The sequence below is a fragment of the Oryx dammah genome, unplaced genomic scaffold (genome assembly GCF_014754425.2).
Source record: "Oryx dammah isolate SB20612 unplaced genomic scaffold, SCBI_Odam_1.1 HiC_scaffold_29, whole genome shotgun sequence".
Classification (NCBI taxonomy): Eukaryota; Metazoa; Chordata; class Mammalia; order Artiodactyla; family Bovidae; genus Oryx; species Oryx dammah.
Genome location: NW_024070213.1, coordinates 83443507 through 83461262, shown reverse-complemented (window position 1 = coordinate 83461262; position 17756 = coordinate 83443507). Strand labels below are relative to the sequence as shown.

The 17756-nt window shown below is 43.0% G+C and overlaps 1 protein-coding gene across 1 annotated transcript in view; it reads left to right on the top strand.

Annotated features, from left to right (window-relative positions):
- The window catches only part of LOC120857923 (sodium-coupled neutral amino acid transporter 1), a 63562-nt gene that overhangs the window by 24096 nt on the left and 21710 nt on the right, over positions 1–17756 (top strand). The window lies entirely within an intron of this gene.

Below are 17756 nucleotides of genomic sequence, written 5' to 3'. Positions count from 1 at the left end.
TGCTCCTATCGAATCGAGTTTTCCTAAGAGTGGGGTCCATGGGAAAGGCAGTGGATACTGAAGAAATCTCTCTGCACTGTATCCTCCTCCTCTCTTGCTAATCTCTTTGCACAGCTTCCCCATAACTTCATTATAGCAAAAGTTGGATTAAAAGTAAATATTAGCATGGAAGAATGATGGTTTTTGTTTTGTTTGTTATTTCACACTACCATCTCCCAAAACAGGAAAGTTGCATTTTCTGAAGATTTCTATTAAAGGCCTACATTTTATAGAAAATTAATCTCTGAGGAGCATGCCATCTCACTGTGCCGGGTGAATGAGAGGTTAATTACACTATATAGAAGCTGATAAAGTAATAAATGCTTTATATTTTTCCTTAACTTCTTAGCATGTATTATTATTTTAATCATGTAACCTTTAAGTTTAAAACCATGATAAAGATGAATGTAATTCATGATATTCCCAGGAGCTCAAAGAGATATCACAGTTTATTGTAAACACTGAGTTTGTAAACTATCTGTTCAAAATGATCATTGTGAAATAACATTATAATCTGTGTGGAATAATAATTTAAATTTTATTTTGGCTGATTATTACTCCTGCCTATTTTTGGCGTTTTCCATTTTCTGTCTCACTTAGCTAGAGGTGATGAGAATAAAAAAGATAATGTCTAAAAGCACACTTTGAAAAATGACATGCAAGAAAACATGTATTAATTAGTAACGACCCCATCAAGCTCCTTTAAGAAACTAATTAGTGTGAATATAGACAGGCAGGGGAGATAGAGAGAGGGAGATGGAGAGAGAACCAGGAGCACCTGGTACATAGCAACACTATGTCTTACACATTTGCTAAAATATTAGCTAGGTAGCTACTAAATAGTAGGTAACGTTTGTTGAACGGTAACTATATATACCATATTATCTCATCTAATCCCCACAGCAACACTGTGAAGCAAATATTACCCCCATTGTAATGATGAAGTAACTGATGTTTAATAACACCTTAGAAAGTAGGGGAGCCAGAGCTGCATTCAGGATCTCTTGACTCTAGAACCTGAGTGACCTAAAACACTATACTGCCTTTTAGTGATGCCTTCAGCAGCCAAACTTAACATTATTAATGTACTTCTTGAGACAAATCTTATTCTTATCAATGGGTATTTGCAAGTTAATCCCTTAACTCTTCAAAATCACCTTGTAAAATCAGTCAGTACTCTTGAACCACTTTACTGCTGTTCCACCAAGAACCATCACCCACCTTTTTTGTAATGAAAATAGTTCAGGAATACCAAGGATACCAAATTGTGTGTTGAGGGTGGTCAAGTTCCTGGTCGCAGCAAGTATAATACATGTCTTATGTGTTCAGTCATCTAGTCATATCTGACTCTTTGTGACCCCATGGACTGTAGGCTGCCAGGCTCCTCTGTCCATGGGATTCCCCAGGCAAGAATACTGGAGTGGGTTACCATTTCCTCCTCCTGGGGATTTTCCCAGTCCTAAGCTGGGCCTCCTGTGGCTCTGCACTGGATTCTTTACCACTTGAGCCACCTGGGACACCCTAGACAAGCCTCAAGTATGTTGTAAAACCAGTAGGCTTTGTGAACTGCTTCGTACTTGTCTTTATCTGTACTTGCCTTTGCCTCATGTGCTATTTAAGATTGCTCACTGCCCTTGAACCTAATTCCTTCCAGGACTTTAACTAAATTTTTTGTAATTTAGAATTGAAAACCAAGAAATAGCAAAGTCAAATAACATCAAGTTCATTATTAGGGAATTGGTTAAATAACCATAATAGTTCCATGAAATGGAATATTAGACTACTATTTAAAAGAGTGAAATAGACTTATATGTCCTGGTATGGAAAAATTTTCCAGGGATGTTATTATGTAGAAGCAAACTGAATATTCGGTGGAAGTGAGCATGGGGATAGATTGCGTATATGTATGTTTATTACATAGACTTTGTGGGGAAGGTTCACAAGAAAACTGCTGACAGTGGCTACTTCGGGAGTGTGACACAGGGCCTGGGGGTGGAATGGGAGTGGAAAGTTTACACTCTTTAAAGTATCTTTTTCACCGTATGCTTTAGGGGAAGAAACTAATTAAGAAAATTGTTTTTTAAAGAACTTAAAACCACTGCAATGAGACTTTTTCTCTTACCTACAGAAAACTTGAGAAAAAAATAATTCAGTGTGGTTACTTAGACGACAAGAGCTAGAATGAGCCATCAGTACAGTGCCACCTGCTCCAATCTGCATTCTCCCCTCATCTCCCTGCAGACTGTCTCTGCATCAGCCACAGAGGCCACCAGGACTGTACACATCACCTTGGCCTTTCCACTACCCAGTGGGGGCCATCCCTCTCCCATACCATCCCTGTGCTTCTGAATCTTAACATTCCTATAAGACCCAGGCCAGATGCCATCTCCAAAAAGGTTTCTCTGATCCTCCAAGATAGAGGGAAGGATCTCCCTTTCTTCTTTTTTTGGTGTAGCCTTTATAGCAAATAGCACTTCCATTATTTAGGGCTTCCCAGGTGAAGCAGTGGTAAAGAATCTGCCTGCCAGTGTCAGAGACACAAGGAATATGGGTTCAATCCCTGGGTTGGGAAGATCCCCTGGAGTAGAAAATGGCAGCTCACTCCAGTATTCTTGCTTAGAAAATGGACAGAGGAGCCTGGTGGGCTACCGTCCATGGGATCACCCGAGTCGGACATGACTTAGCAACTCAGCACAGTACACATAGTTCCATTATTTAGGCATATATATTCTGTTTCCTGTTGAGCACTGATCCCTACAAAGTCAGGATTAATGTCTAATTCTTCCTTATCTCTCCCCCCCACCATAAAATCCAAAACAGTGCTTGCCTATAGCTGATCTCAGTAAAGTTTTCCTGAAATGATGAATGACTATGTAAGAATTAGCTTAGTCTTACAAAGGCTTTAGGGCAAACAGTGTCCCTTACAATTTTGCAAACTTATCAGAAGGAAAAAGATCAGCTATGAGATTTCGTTCACCCTCCAATTTTAAGTAGGCTGTGGAGATGTAATGAAAATTATAGAAGGTTAGCAAGGGACTCACCACCCTTTGGTTACTTTCCTGGGAATGCCTCCTTCATTTGAAAAATCAAAATAGAGACTGTTAAGAAATACTGTATGAGGTTAGCACTGCATTGCTAAAAGGGCATTTGTTGCTAAATTGCTATTTGCAGAAAGGACAGTAATTTTCATTGTCAGTTTATAGCAATTACCTTCACTTTGTGGTGGATTGTTTGTTCCAATTATAGGTAAAGTCCCTCTCTTAATATTTACCTTTGTAGATGGTTATCATTATCCTACCACCAAAAAGATGCAACACAGTATTGCCTATAATCACAGTGTTTGCAAACAAATCAGTAAATAGCCATTCAGTAAAGATAAATCTAAAAAATGAGGAATGCCATAAGCCAAGATCAGACTACCAGATGCCTTCTCTAGTGTTTTACAGTTCAGCGTGCATAAGCGGTAGGCAGAAATGGAATTAGAACAACAGACTCATCAACACATTGCCCTCAGTCCTGTTCATATATTATGGTTATTTGATCATTACTGTCGTATCACATATATGGGCTTCTTGTTCTATCAGGAGATTTACTGTCTTAAACAACTGCCTCAGCATAGCTCTCTGGAGTCTCTCAATCTTTTTCTGCAAATTTTACCAAATTGGAGTGAGATTGCAGTGTACCTTTGCAAATATTCTGCATGATCTTGAACTTTCATTGCTTTATTACTTCAGATATATTCCTAAAAGTTTGAATCATACCCACCAAAGATGATAATTTTGCTCTTAGCCATAACAAAGATGGTCTGTGTGATATTTGTCAAGTCATTCCTGGTAAATGTTGAGTTGTCTTCTCTGGGGGCTCTGAAGCAGGCAGTTCTTTGCCTCCTAAGGAAAGACCAAATTGGATGTTGTGATATCAAAACAGGCACAATAAAGAGGAAGTCAGTAGGAAATGCTGCTCTTCTGATGATCCTAGGAGGTCCCTGGGCAGAGGCTCACTCATCTTCCATCTTGTCAGTCACTTACTTGTTTTTAAAATTCTTTGAGTTATGGTCTCCGTTCCTTAGAAATGATTTGAAGAGAAAATTGTTGTCCTTCAGCTGGCAGCAAATATCACTGGCCTCAGTCTCTTGTTTGGGAATAATGATACTGGAAGGGGAGCAGTGGCACATTCAGCCTTGCCAGCATTTGAAATACATGTAGAAAGGACAGTGGCAGTGCCCTTGAACTCTATTGAAATTCACTGGATGAGGAAGCTTTTCAGAAATGGGGAAATAGGAAAGGGGTTAGTGTTGTGCTAAAAATGAATGCCTATTTTGTAAACAGAAGGAGTTGGCAAGTGTAAGAGATAGGTCCCACCCACTGTTTTTAAAAATTGAGCGGTTATGCTTAGTTGATGAATCATCTGAGATGTGTCTGATAAGGGCTTCCAAGAAGTCGATTTTCATGGCCCCAGAGATATAGGAGTGGTGTGCGTGTGAGTGTGCACATATGCATAAACGTGCAGCATGTACACTGAGTCTTCACTCAGATCTTCCTATGCAGAGTTGCATCCAGTGCCCTGGTGCTACCCAAGGGCAACAGCGTGGCCCCATTTTGGAGCCCTGTGTTTTTCTTAGTCTGCATGAAGCAGCTTAACTAAACTGCCTGAGGTTTTAACAGTACTATTCAGAGCCGTGATGCATAGAATGCCTTTAATGTTTACTCTTGGGGGTTACAGTAAGACCGATGTGTCACACAGTAGGTCCAAGTAGTCCAGAAACTTGGATTTTCCAGATTCACTTGAACTCACAGAGTAGCAGGTAGTTCAGTAGATTGGAAAACTGCCCTGGTGTGGGCCAGTTAGTCTGGCTTTGTTCTATGGCTCCAGGCTTCACCTTTGGTCAGGCACACTGTATCAGTGATCTACATCTGTATCAGGGTCAGCAAACTATAGTCTACAGACAGAAGCCACCTGCAGCCTCTATTTGTATGGCTTGCAAGACGAGAATGGCTTAATTTTTTTTTAAGGGTTAAAAAATGATACTTATAAAGCATGCATTGTTTCATGGAATCTTTGTAACAATTCTATTTATCATCCCATTTTACAAATAAAAAAGCTAAGATTTACAGAGGCTAAGTAACTTGCGAGGATGATACCAGTTGGAGTGGGAGGAGGGACGGGAGGGCAACGATGATGTATTCCTCTTAACTCACCTTAAGTGTATGGGTTGTTACCTTGGAAAAAGAAAAAGTGTGAATTGAGCCTGTATTCCACTATTCATACTGGAATGGAAGTCCACACAGTCCAGCTATAGCAGGTCCCCTTACCTAATGGTTATATGGAATTCTTTCGTCACTCAGGGGTCACATCTTTAGAGTGTAATAAAGGCGGCATCATTGTGAAAGGTAAGGATCTAAGTTTGAGGAGAAGGGAAGCCAGTGATCCTTGTGGAATGGAAGGAGAGGAAGGAAGCCATTTCTCAAGTTAAAAATGGAGCGCTCACAAAACCCACAGCCTTCTATCAACAACTATAGGCAAAAAACAGGAAGTGGTGGTACATGGCTCTCTTTCTTGCTGATACAACTTCCTCATTTAAACTCAGACCTCCTCCTAACTTTTTTAGCTTCTCAAAAGCATCAACTAAACTGATAAACTCTATTTCTATCTGCGTATCTCTTTTAAAAACTTCTCTCTCTATAGGATTATATTAGATATTATTTGATTTGATCACCAGTGATATACATTCCTTGCCTTAGACGAAACAAAGTACCTAATCAACAGTGTTGTTTTGTCTAAGGCAAGGAATGTATATCACTGGTGATCAAATCAAATAATATCTAATATAATCCTAAAGAGAAAGAAGTTTTTAAGAGAGATACGCAGATAGATATAGAGTTTATCAGTTTAGTTGATGCTTTTGAGAAGCTAAGAAAGTTAGGAGGAGGTCTGAGTTTAAATGAGGAAGTTGTATAAGTAAGAAAGAAAGCCATGTGCCACCACTTCCCTTTTTTTTTTTGCCTATAGTTGTAACCAGTCCATTCTGAAGGAGATAAGCCCTGGGATTTCTTTGGAAGGAATGATGCCACCTCATGTGAAGAGTTGACTCATTGGAAAAGACTGATGCTGGGAGGGATTGGGGGCAGGAGGAGAAGGGATGACAGAGGATGAGATGGCTGGATGGCATCACTGACTCGGTGGACGTGAGTCTGAGTGAACTCCGGGAGTTGGTGATGGACAGGGAGGCCCAGCTTGCTGCGATTCATGGGGTTGCAAAGAGTCAGACACGACTGAGCGACTGAACTGAACTGAATCCACAGTGAGGCTAGTTTAAGAGAACCTTTGCACCATAGAATTTAGATTTGCCTACAAGAAAAGTAATGGAATTGTACAAATAATTGATCCTCACCTGTTCCCTGCTCAGCCTTTAAAAACCATCCCTTTAATTCTCTTGTTCACTTTGTAAATATTACAAATAATCACATGCTACCAGATCCTAGTGTGCTGGTCTTCTGATCCTCAGAATGTTGAAATTTAATCAGGGTGTAGTGACTAAGAAGTCCATTTTGGGACTGAATAACTAGATGTTTCTGCTCTTTTCCATAAGTATTTCATGAGTTCCTTAAATTAAATGGGAATTATATTAATAAGCTTTGGGCTTAAACAGATGTACACCCCCGAAAAAAGGGTTTGGAATAATGATACTGGCATTTGAAAGATTCTTTATATTTTTTATTTTAATACTATTATTGTAAAAGTAAGATAATCATTAAGGCCATTTTGAAAATGTATATAATATAAAAAAATCACTCAGAGTCTGTTAAAACCAGCTCAATTATTAATGCTTGGATACATTTTAATCTAAGTTTTTTTGTCTTCTGCTAGGGTCTTGCTTTTCACACTGGTATTCTTCTGTGGACATTTGACTTTGGCAGACAGTAAAGCATGGTGGATAAAGACTCTGGAGTTTGACTACCAGAGTTTGAGGGCTATGATGCTGGCTTTGTGACCTTGGATAAAATATTCAACCTCTCTGAACTTTAGTTTCCTTATCTGTAAAATAGGTAGTAATAGTACTATTCATATGTAAAATACCGTTAAAAGTGTTTAGTGTGGGCCTGACAGAGTGAATATTTAAATTTATTGTTCAGTTCAGTTGCTCAGTCTATCCAACTCTTTGTGACCCCATGGACTGCAGCACACCAGGCCTCCCTGTCCATCACCAACTCCCAGAGCTTGCTTAAACTCATGTCCATCGAGTTGGTAATGCCATCCAACCATCTCATCCTCTGTGTTCCCCTTCTCCTCTTGCCTTCAATCTTTCCCAGCGTCAGGGTCTTATTGTTAATATAAATTTATTGTTAGCAGTGATCAACAAAGTGCTTAATTATACTGAATTCTCATTGAAGTAAATGAAAGCTCTAGGAGGTGCATTTGTTATGTAAAAAATAATTTTGAATTTTTCAAAATATTTAAAATTTCCTCATGAATTAGAACTGCTTGTCCCTCTCTCCTAATTTTCAGGCGTGTGTTCTTCCATTTAAGTTCTCATCAAAAAAAACTTCTTCTGTGTGCCCCTTCCTTTCCACTTAAGCCTCTCCCACTGGCATCACCACCCAGACCAGAAACTATACTGCACCACCCACTCTGCACGTACCCTCCAGACACCCTGCTCCAGACCACACCTCCTCTATTTCCCTCCGGGGGCTTCCCTTTGGATACTCCCAACTGTACCTTGTATGTCATTTAAGACCTCTGTGCTTCCTTCCCTGTCCAGCTTAGATGTCACAGCCCTTCACTCCTCGCTTCCCCACGCCTGAAATTCCCTTCTTCCACTGGTGCTATATCACACTAGCCTGGAAAAGCCCTGAACCTGAGCTCCCTGACCACAAAGATGAATGACATTTCAAATTCACCTCACTGGGCTCTCCAGCCCTTCCTTCATCCCCAGCAGGCACTCTGCTCTCTTCATCAGTATTTTAAAATATGGATGTGAGAGTTGGACTATAAGGAAAGCTGAGCACAGAAGAATTGATGCTTTTGAACTGTGGTGTTGGAAAAGACTCTGGAGAGTTCCTTGGACTGCAAGGAGATCCAACCAGTCCATCCTAAAGGAGATCAGTCCTGGGTGTTCATTGGAAGGACTGATGTTGAAGCTGAAACTCCAATACTTTGGCCACCTGATCCCCAGAGCTGACTCTTTTCAAAAGACCCTGATGTTGGGAAACATTGAGGGCAGGAGGAGAAGGGGACGACAGAGGATGAGATGGTTGGATGGCATCACCGACATAATTGACATGAGTTTGGGTGGACTCTGGGAGTTAGTGATGGATGGACAGAGAGGCCTGGTGTCATGTGGTTCATGGGGTCACAAAGAGTCGGACACAACTGAGCGACTGAGCTGAATTCACTTCATAGAGATATTTCTTATATGAAGAGTTAAGGGTGGAATGAAAGAGTGGGGAGAGTCAGTGGAGATGAGAGGTGAATGAGAAAATGGGGAAGGTGGAGACAGCCTGGAAATGTGGAAGAAAGGTGGGAGGTAGAAGAGAGCTTGGGAGAGGCCAGCATCACAGGGAAGGACTGGAGAGAGATGATTGGCCAGGAAAGAGAGCTTTTCCTACACTTTGTTCAATTCCCTTGTCCTGGGGCTTTACATTTTCTTGCAAATATTCTGCCTCAATCAGCATCTCTGTCTATGAGTTTGAGAGTGAAGGGCTGCAGTTTGGTGGGACACGATGTTAGATAAAAGCAGGATGAGTAATAAAGACTACTTTCTCTCCAGCGAAGTTTTCACGTGGACTATTCTAATGATGAGGATGGCAAAAGTTTTATATTTTTTAAGGAAATAATTCATTTATTCATCAAATATTTATTGGTACATTTTATGTGCCAGACACTCTCCCAGGCACTGGGGATTTCAAAGGATATAGAAACAGAGATACCTGCATGATAAAATAACGTTAGAATGTCAGAATGTTTTCCAATTCAAGAAAGCTTTCGTGGGCACCAAGTCACAGAGCACCGGTGCTCTGGCTCCATCTCAGGTGCCAGCACACATGCGCAGAGCCCCACAGCTCAGAGACATGTGCAGGCAGAGCAGAGAGGCATCTGCGGCCGCCTAAGGCCTTAGTGTAGGGATGCTAGTAAGATCATTCTTTCCTGAGTGACTTGGTGTGAGAGAAAAACACCAGCTTGTCATTCGCTTCTTAGGCAGGGGCTCTCCAGATCTCACAGGAAGCTGGTGTTCTTTTCTGGTGAGGAGAGAAGAGGAGCTACAGTAATGATTCACCTAGTAATTGCTTACTTTCACGGCCTCCCTTGTGATAAGAAAGAGCTGTTCATTCCTCCCTTCTAGCCCTTCTTCCTTGATCTTGATGTTCTCCCAGCCTCTGCCTTCTCAGATGAACAGCCCCTACTGGTGTAGAATGCGGTTAGTAAATTCTTCCTCTTGGACACCCTCCCAGGAGGGTGCCCTGGCCCTGAGTTCCCAGAGGAGCACTTCGGGCCAGTGCAGACCCGACTTTGCGTGGCTCTGGGCCTCGGGCCGCCGGAACTCTGCCGAGATGCCTGTGCCCACCCTTGGTTGCCCCTATGTTCCCTTTTCTTCTCAAAGCAGAACTGAAAAGAGACAGGAAATTACCAGAAACCTAGCTTTTTCCTAAGAACTTACAGAAAGGGCAGTGCCCTAAGGTTGGGAGTGCAGGCGGAGGACGGGTCAGCTGAAAATAGGCCCCAGATCCACTTTCCTAGGACCAGCTCAGCTCCTTGTTTGGGCTGAATTAACTATCAAAAGGAAGATAATAACTGCGCTCGTAAGGTTTGGGTTGGAGGACTAGGCCTAGGAATTCACAGGGTTCCAAGAGTCAGGGTCTCTCAAACAACCTCAGGCCTAGCCCTTGGCTCCAGTCTTAGCACCCTGCCAGCCAAGACCTTTACTTGGAAAATCCAGCTTGGCACCCCATCCCAGACCCCCACCCCCACACCCACACCCACCCCTCACAGTTAGGTGTGGGCACTATTGCTCCTTGCTGAGCTGGCTTGTGGATTGTACTTCAGAGGCGTAAAAGTAGTTGATATAGTAAGTCACCAGCCTGAAATGCCATCACCTGGTAAGAAATAAAACAGGCATCTCTGGACATTAATTTTTAAAAAGGTTTTATACTCTCATCCAGGTTTAGATAGAAGAGGGGGAATTATATAGTGTGGTCAACTTCAAGTCATGCCCTAATACCCTTAGGAAGTCAACCAAAGGAAACAGACAGGACTCACTTTCATGCTGAGAGTCAGTCAGGGCCCCACAGGAATGGCATTGGTTCAGCTGTAAATGCTTCCCGTCAGCCCAGTCTCACCTGGACAGTGGTGGGGTCCGTGCCCGGGTAATCACACTGAGCATGCAGACAGTGTGGCAGGTGATGTGGTGGCGCTGGTCCAGAGGTTGTGAGAAATAAACACTGAGGTGGACATGCCAGGGGACCAGAGTTCGTAGCTTTACATCCTGGCTACTCTAGGTGCAGTCCATGGACCAGCGGCGTCAGCTTACCTGGGAGCTTGGGAAAAATACAGAACCTGACGTCCCATCCCAGTCCTGCTGACTTGAGAGTCTTCAGTTTAACAAGAACCTAAGGAGATTCAGATAGACTCAAAGCTTGAGAATAACTGCTTTAAACTCTGGCAAGGGAGAGAACAGGGAGAGTCATGCTGGGAGGATTGGTAAGGGTTCTCTCTTTTTTAAGAGAAGTGGGGCCTGGATGAGTTAAAAGCCCTCACCTGCGTGGCAGCCTTGAACACCCCCTTCTGAGCTATTTCTGGATCCACAGTGGTGATGGCTGCTTCATCTTCGCCTCTTTCAAGGGCTCTGACTCTCGGTTAGAGGATGTCATATGATTTCTTGTTATATAGCTGGGCTGTTAAAAAGATAGTTTCATCTGCCTTACAGTGTTGTGAGGTTGGGTTTTATTCTTTTTTTTGAAGGTATAACTTATAAAATTCCTAATTTAAATTAAAGGATATAGGATTGGATGAATTTACCCAGATACACTTGTGAAATCACTACAGCCATGGTATAGAACATTTCAATCATCTTAAGTGTTGGTTCCAGTTATTGTCACAGCTTTCTATTTCATTAGCATAAAATACTTTTAAAAATGAAAAATTTTTAAACATTAGCCATATAATCTTTGTATCTATTATAGAAGAACAAAGAATCACAGTCCTATAAATATGTTTTAAACAATGACAGATAAATGTTTTTAAAGTAGATGTTTAGGTGTTCATTGTTTAATGTATGAGACAAAATTTTCTTGCAGCAAATAGAGGAAAAATGTCTCTGAATATATTGCCAGAGGACTGAAAATTGACAAATTCCATCCCAGATTTCAAAAGTGGTACAAAGTAGAGCCCAAACGTCATTCCAGAGCAAATTACTAAATAGCTTATTTATGTGCAATTACTGCAGAAAATATTGCTCCGTGGGCCAAATAAGTATGTCCTAAATAGTCATGCTAAACTAATTTATCTTTTGAAGAATGAGCTGGTAACACAGGGAATACTTCTCAATACTCTGTAATGACTTAACAAGGAAAAGAATCTTAAAGTGTAGATATATGTATATGTATAACTGATTCACTTTGCTGTACAGTGGAAATTAACATAGCCTTGTAAATCAATTATACTCCAATAAAAATTTTAAGAAGAGTGAAGTGGCAGGTCACAGGACTGGCTTAAGCAGAGTGTACCATGGTTTTTGTAAGATATTTGGCAGAATCTCACATGACTTAAAAATGAGATTGTAACCTTTGTAAAGTCACTTACTGTTAGGTAAGTGTCTGCTGTGTGCTACGTGTGATATTATAAGTATAGGTAAATAGGACAGGCCATGAGTGCATGCTTAGTCGCTCACTCATGTCTGACTCTTAGTGACCCCACGGATTGTGGTCTGTCACACTCCTCTGTCCATGGAATTCTCCAGGCAAGAATACTGGAGCGGACAGCCATTCCCTTCGCCAGAGGGTCTTCCCAACCCAGGGGCTGAACCCACGTCTCCAGCACTGCAGGTGAATTCTTTACCATCTGGGCCACCAGGGAAGCCCAAGGACAGGCCATGGCTGTGAATTAAACCATCATGGTCTGCCCTACAGTCCAGTGGCAGAGACACACAATAAAGCAATCAAACAGATTTCTCTGGCTGCTGGATCCAAGAAAATCAAGAAAAAGGAGACAGAGAGGTTATCACAGCTGCCCAGAAATTAAAGATGATAGTGGCTCGGATTTGAGTAGTGGATGTGGAGATAGGAAAAAAAAAAAGCAGTGTATGGATTGGGGTTATATTTTGGAGGCAGAAATGATAAGACACTTGCCCGACACAAGGGATGACAGAATGGATGAGAAGTCAGGGGTGATGTCTGCTTGGAGCAGTTGTGTGGACAAGGGGCTACTTTCTAGATGGTCTTGTTCCATTCAGAGTTGGAACCACACTCAGGATGAAGCTTAAGTCTTCTTGGGTGAAGACTTGGATGAAGGCAAACTCAAGGTAGGAAGCTGGATGAGGTAATTGATACATAAGTAAAAAGGCTCAACAATTTAAAAAATATTGGGAGACTGGAAAGATAAAAGGTAATGAAAATAAGTACAGACCCTTATACTTGACTTTTCAAAAAGTGCACAGGATGGAACTAGGAAGACTGGCCTAACAGCAGTTCCTACCAGAAACTCAGTAAGAATGAAAAGTGTGACCTGCTTCCATAAAAATGAAAACCAAAATAGGTCGCTTTAAAAGAAGCAGGGTGTAAAACACAAATTAATCATCTTATTGTGCTTTGCACTTTGCACTCCAAAACTAATGTGAGACCATCATGCACACAGCCATTAAAAAGGGTGGATGAACAGCTGAAAGTACTAGAGATGATCAAGTCAACGAGCACCGTCTTAAAATGAGCACCGTCAGATGGACTTTGAGGTGGAAGAGGGGATAGATTTCAAGTAGATTCAGGTAGGTCCGGAGGGTAAAATAAGGACTCAGGATGAAAATAGCAGCACTGCTTTCAGCTCAGCCTCAGTTCCAGTGCACAGCACTTTCCAGAATCAGGATGGGTTGTACTTGTGTCTCCTGATAGGAGACCTGGCAGACCTATAAGCCTTTGTGTTGGCACAGAGCAGAGAGGCTTCTCATCCTGGCTGAAAAGCTGGGCAGGGTAGTCTCTCAAGGTCTCTCCTGAGTCCAGGAGTCTAGAATTCTGTTTCCTAACCAGGGTTTCAGAAAAACATCTCTTTCTGTTTTATTGACTATGCCAAAGCCTTTGACTGTGTGGATCAAAATAAACTGGAAAATTCTGAAAGAGATGGGAATACCAGACCACCTGACCTGCCTCTTGAGAAATCTGTGTACAAGTCAGGAAGCAACAGTTAAAAGTGGACATGGAACAACAGAGTGGTTCCAAAGAGGAAAAGGAGTATGTCAAGGCTGTATATTGTCACCCTGCTTAGTTAACTTATATGCAGAATACATCATGAGAAATGCTGGCTTGGAGGAAGCACAAGCTGGAATCAGGATTGCCGGAAGAAATATCAATAACCTCAAATATGCAGATGACACCACCCTTATGACAGAAAGTGAAGAGGAACTAAAAGCCTCTTGATGAAAGTGAAAGAGGAGGGTGAAAAAGTTGGCCTAAAGCTCAACATTCAGAAAACTAAGATCATGGCATCTGGTCCCATCACTTCATGGGAAATAGATGGGGAAACAGTGGAAACAGTGTCAGACTTTATTTTGGGGGGCTCCAAAATCACTGCAGATGGTAACTGCAGCCATGAAATTAAAAGACGCTTACTCCTTGGAAAGAAAGTTATAACCAACCTAGATAGCACATTAAAAAGCAGAGACATTACTTTGCCAACAAAGGTCCGTCTAGTCAAGGCTATGGTTTTTCCAGTGGTCATGTATGGATGTGAGAGTTGGACTGTGAAGAAAGCTGAGCACTGAAGAATTGATGCTTTTGAACTGTGGTGTTGGAGAAGACTCTTGAGAGTTCCTTGGACTGCAAGGAGGTCCAACCAGTCCATCCTATAGGAGATCAGTCCTGGGTGTTCATTGGAAGGACTGATGCTAAAGCTGAAACTCCAGTACTTTGGCCACCTGATGCAAAGAGCTGACTCATTGAAAAAGACCTTGATGCTGGGAGGGATTGGGGGCAGGAGGAGAAGGGGACGACAGAGGATGAGATGGCTGGATGGCATCACTGACTCGATGGACGTGAGTCTGAGTGAACTCTGGGAGTTGGTGATGGACAGGGAGGCCTGGCGTGCTGCGATTCATGGGATCGCAAAGAGTCGGAGACGACTGAGCGACTGAACTGAACTGAGCTGAAAGGGTCGGACACGATTGAGCAACTGAACTGAACTGAACCAGCCTCTTGGTTCTCAGGTGACATAAAATCTAGTGGAGTGTCCCTGCACCATGTTTACAAAGTATCGCTGATGTCAGGGTTCTCAAAATTCCTGACCGCATTCCTCGCAAGACTGACCCCCCTCTACTGCTTCCCCAGGACCTGTGTCCAGTCATGTTCTAGATCCCCTCCTCTTCAAGGCTGAACATCAGTCTGGACTATTCATACCTTGACAACTGCCTGGTGCTGAGGTTTGCTTCCCATTGAAACAGGCCTTTTTCAGTGAGCAGCTTTTGCCCCAGCCGTATGAAAACTTCTGGTCAGTGGTTAGCAATGTGAAAGGTTTCCCAGGTGGAGCAATGGTAAAGAACCCACCTGCCAGTGCGGGAGATGCAAAGGAACACAGGTTCAATCCCTGGGTCGGAAAGATTCCGTGGAGTAGGAAATGGCAACCCACGCCAGTATTCTTGCCTGGAAAATTCCACGGACAGAAGAGCCTTTTGGACTATAGTCCACAGGGTCTCAAATAGTTGAACACGCCTGAGCGACTGAGCATGCACACACGTAGCAGCGTGAAAGCTTATATGACACCCAGATGAGATGAAAACATGAATCACTTCTGTTGCTTAGTCCAGGGGGTACCAGCTTATGTTTCTCCTCCAGGAAACCAAGCTATATGTCCAGATGTTTACTTGGACAAATGTCGTGTCCGACTCTTTGTGACACCATGGACTGTAGCATATCAGGCTTCTCCGTCCATGAGATTTTTCCAGGCAAGAGTACTGGAGTGGGTTGCCATTTCCTTCTCCAGGGGATCTTCCCAACCCAGGGATTGAACCCAGGTCTCCCGCACTGTAGGCAGACGCTTTTACTCTCTGAGCCACCAGGGAAGCCCAAATAAGGGCACAGTTATGCTCAAAATAAATGTTCAAATAAGTCATTTTTGTATCTCAAGTCATTCTTCCTGGTCTTTCTTTTAGACGTCAACTCCCACTGGAGCCTCTTAAACTATTCTGGGATCTGTGATAACTAATTAGATACCTTATCACTTCTTCTAAGAATCTAAATAGGGAGGTGAATTTTTCTAAATTTTAATCCCATTAGTGCTAGATTCTGTTACAGGCTAAAGCAGTCTTAGAGTTTTAATATATACAGAAGTTGCCTCTTGGTGACAACTTAGAAAAAACTTTTTGCTCTTTATTAGCTTTCAGTCTCTGAAGGGAAGGTGTATATGTTTGAAGGCATGGAGAAAAGGGTCTTCAGGGATTGGCTATCAGACTTACTATGGGGTCCTTTGGTTGGGGGTGTGGCCTGATGGCTCTCAGACATGGAAGCAAGGGGCTTGTCATCACTGCGGGATGACCTCAGTTTGCCAGTGTTAAGTGTGGGGAAGAAGGTAGCTGAGTTTCCTGCTAAAATCTTCCCTGATCAACCCTTTTCTCCCACTTGGAAAAGAGAAGGAAGCGATATGCATGCGTGCGTGCTGAGTCACTTCAGTGGTGTCGACTCTTTATGACCCTGTGGACTGTAGCCCTCCAGGCTCCTCTGTCCATGGGATTCTCCAGGCAAGAATACTAGAGTGGGTTGCCATTTCCTTCTCCAGGGGATCTTCCCGACCCAGGGATCGAACCCAAGACTCTTGCATCTCCTACACTTGCAGACGGGTTCTTTACCACTGGGGCCACCAGGGGAAGCCCTGATACAAGTGCGCCATCTCCAAAGCAAGTCCACCCAAAGGAAAGGCAAAGCGGCTTCTGGTATGAGAACAATGCGTGGTCCTAGCTGGGGGAACAGATGTTTCCTTAGAATCTTTCTTTTGCTACTGAAGACCCAGTTCTTCACGCTGAGGGCCTTTGGTTAACCATTAGGTCAGTCAGTCAGTTCTGTCACTCAAGTCGTGTTCGACTCTTTGCGACCCCATGAATCACAGCATGCCAGGAGTTCATGCAGACTCACGTCCATCGAGTCGGTGATGCCATCCAGCCATCTCATCCTCTGTCGTCCCCTTCTCCTCCTGCCCCCAATCCCTCCCAGCATCAGGGTCTTTTCCAATGAGTCAACTCTTCCCATGAGATGGCCAAAGTCCTGGAGTTTCAGCTTTAGCATCAGTCCTTCCATAGAACACCCGGGGCTGATCTCCTTCAGAATGGACTGGTTGGATCTCCTTGCAGTCCAAGGGACTCTCAGGAGTCTTCTCCAACACCACCGGTAGACATTAGTAATTATCCCTCCTGCCAGGTATGTATTTTGAGAGGTCATACTCTTTACTCCATACCTCGGGGCCAGTGGTAACACGCACTCTTCTCCTCAGCTCAGTTCCAAGAGAGTCGCTTGAGCAGAGGACAAAGTCGCTCCAGAAGAGCACGTGGCTAATCCTCACAAGTTCCGCCCACTCAGCCTCCAGTTGGGAAGCCCAAGCTCTCTGTGCCACACAGAAATAAATGCCCTGTGGCCTGGCATAGGCACATGCGGAAATTGCCATTTAGGGTTCAGTGTCACCGTGAATGAACTCGGAGTGAAACTCAAGGTCTGCTTCCTCAACATAAATATTATCTTACAAGATGAAAGAGAAGTCGTAGCACAGTTGTGTCCTGTGTCTTACTCTGTGGCGTATCAAGCCATGTTCCACTGCTTATCTCAGAACTGCTCCATTGCTTAATAAATGCTTGCTCTCAGCTTTTCATGTCCCTCAACCAGAATAGGTAATAAGGGACTTACCCTCTTATTCACCCTCTTACTCTGGGATCTGAGTCAGTACATATCCAGATGCACCTCCTTATATTCATACCTAAATTCCCCTTTGTTAGCTGGTCAGTTGTACCTTCACCCAAAGGGTTAGGTTTTCTGATCTTTCCCCCAGATTTTGTTTTACGTCTGGTGAGCCCTGTCACTCTTACATTTCCTGGCCAGTCTCCAGCCCTTCATCTTCTCCGGCCTTGACTGTCTTTGCTCCCCCATTTATCTCCCCATGGTTGAAACATAGGCAAAACAAAGTGCTGCAAGATAGGGGAAAACTAAGAAGCTGTCTTTCTGCCTGGGGCAAGGGAAGACACCCTCAGCAGGGGTTCAGCAGGTGTGTGGGATGTGGGGAAGTCCGGGAAGAGGCCCTTGCAGAGAGAACTGCACAAGGTGCCAAGCATTGCCCAACAGAACTTGCCAGAAAAATAATTGCCTTAATTATTCAGACATGGAATCAATTACACTAAAGCGTTGTTTACAGGACATTTTTCCCAACATCAGGAAGTGAATGGTTTCATCTAGAAGACTGGAATTTTGTTCTTGTTAATAAATAAGCTTTATTTTCAATTTTTATGTCTGTTTTAACCAAATGATTCTGAAATCTGTGTCATC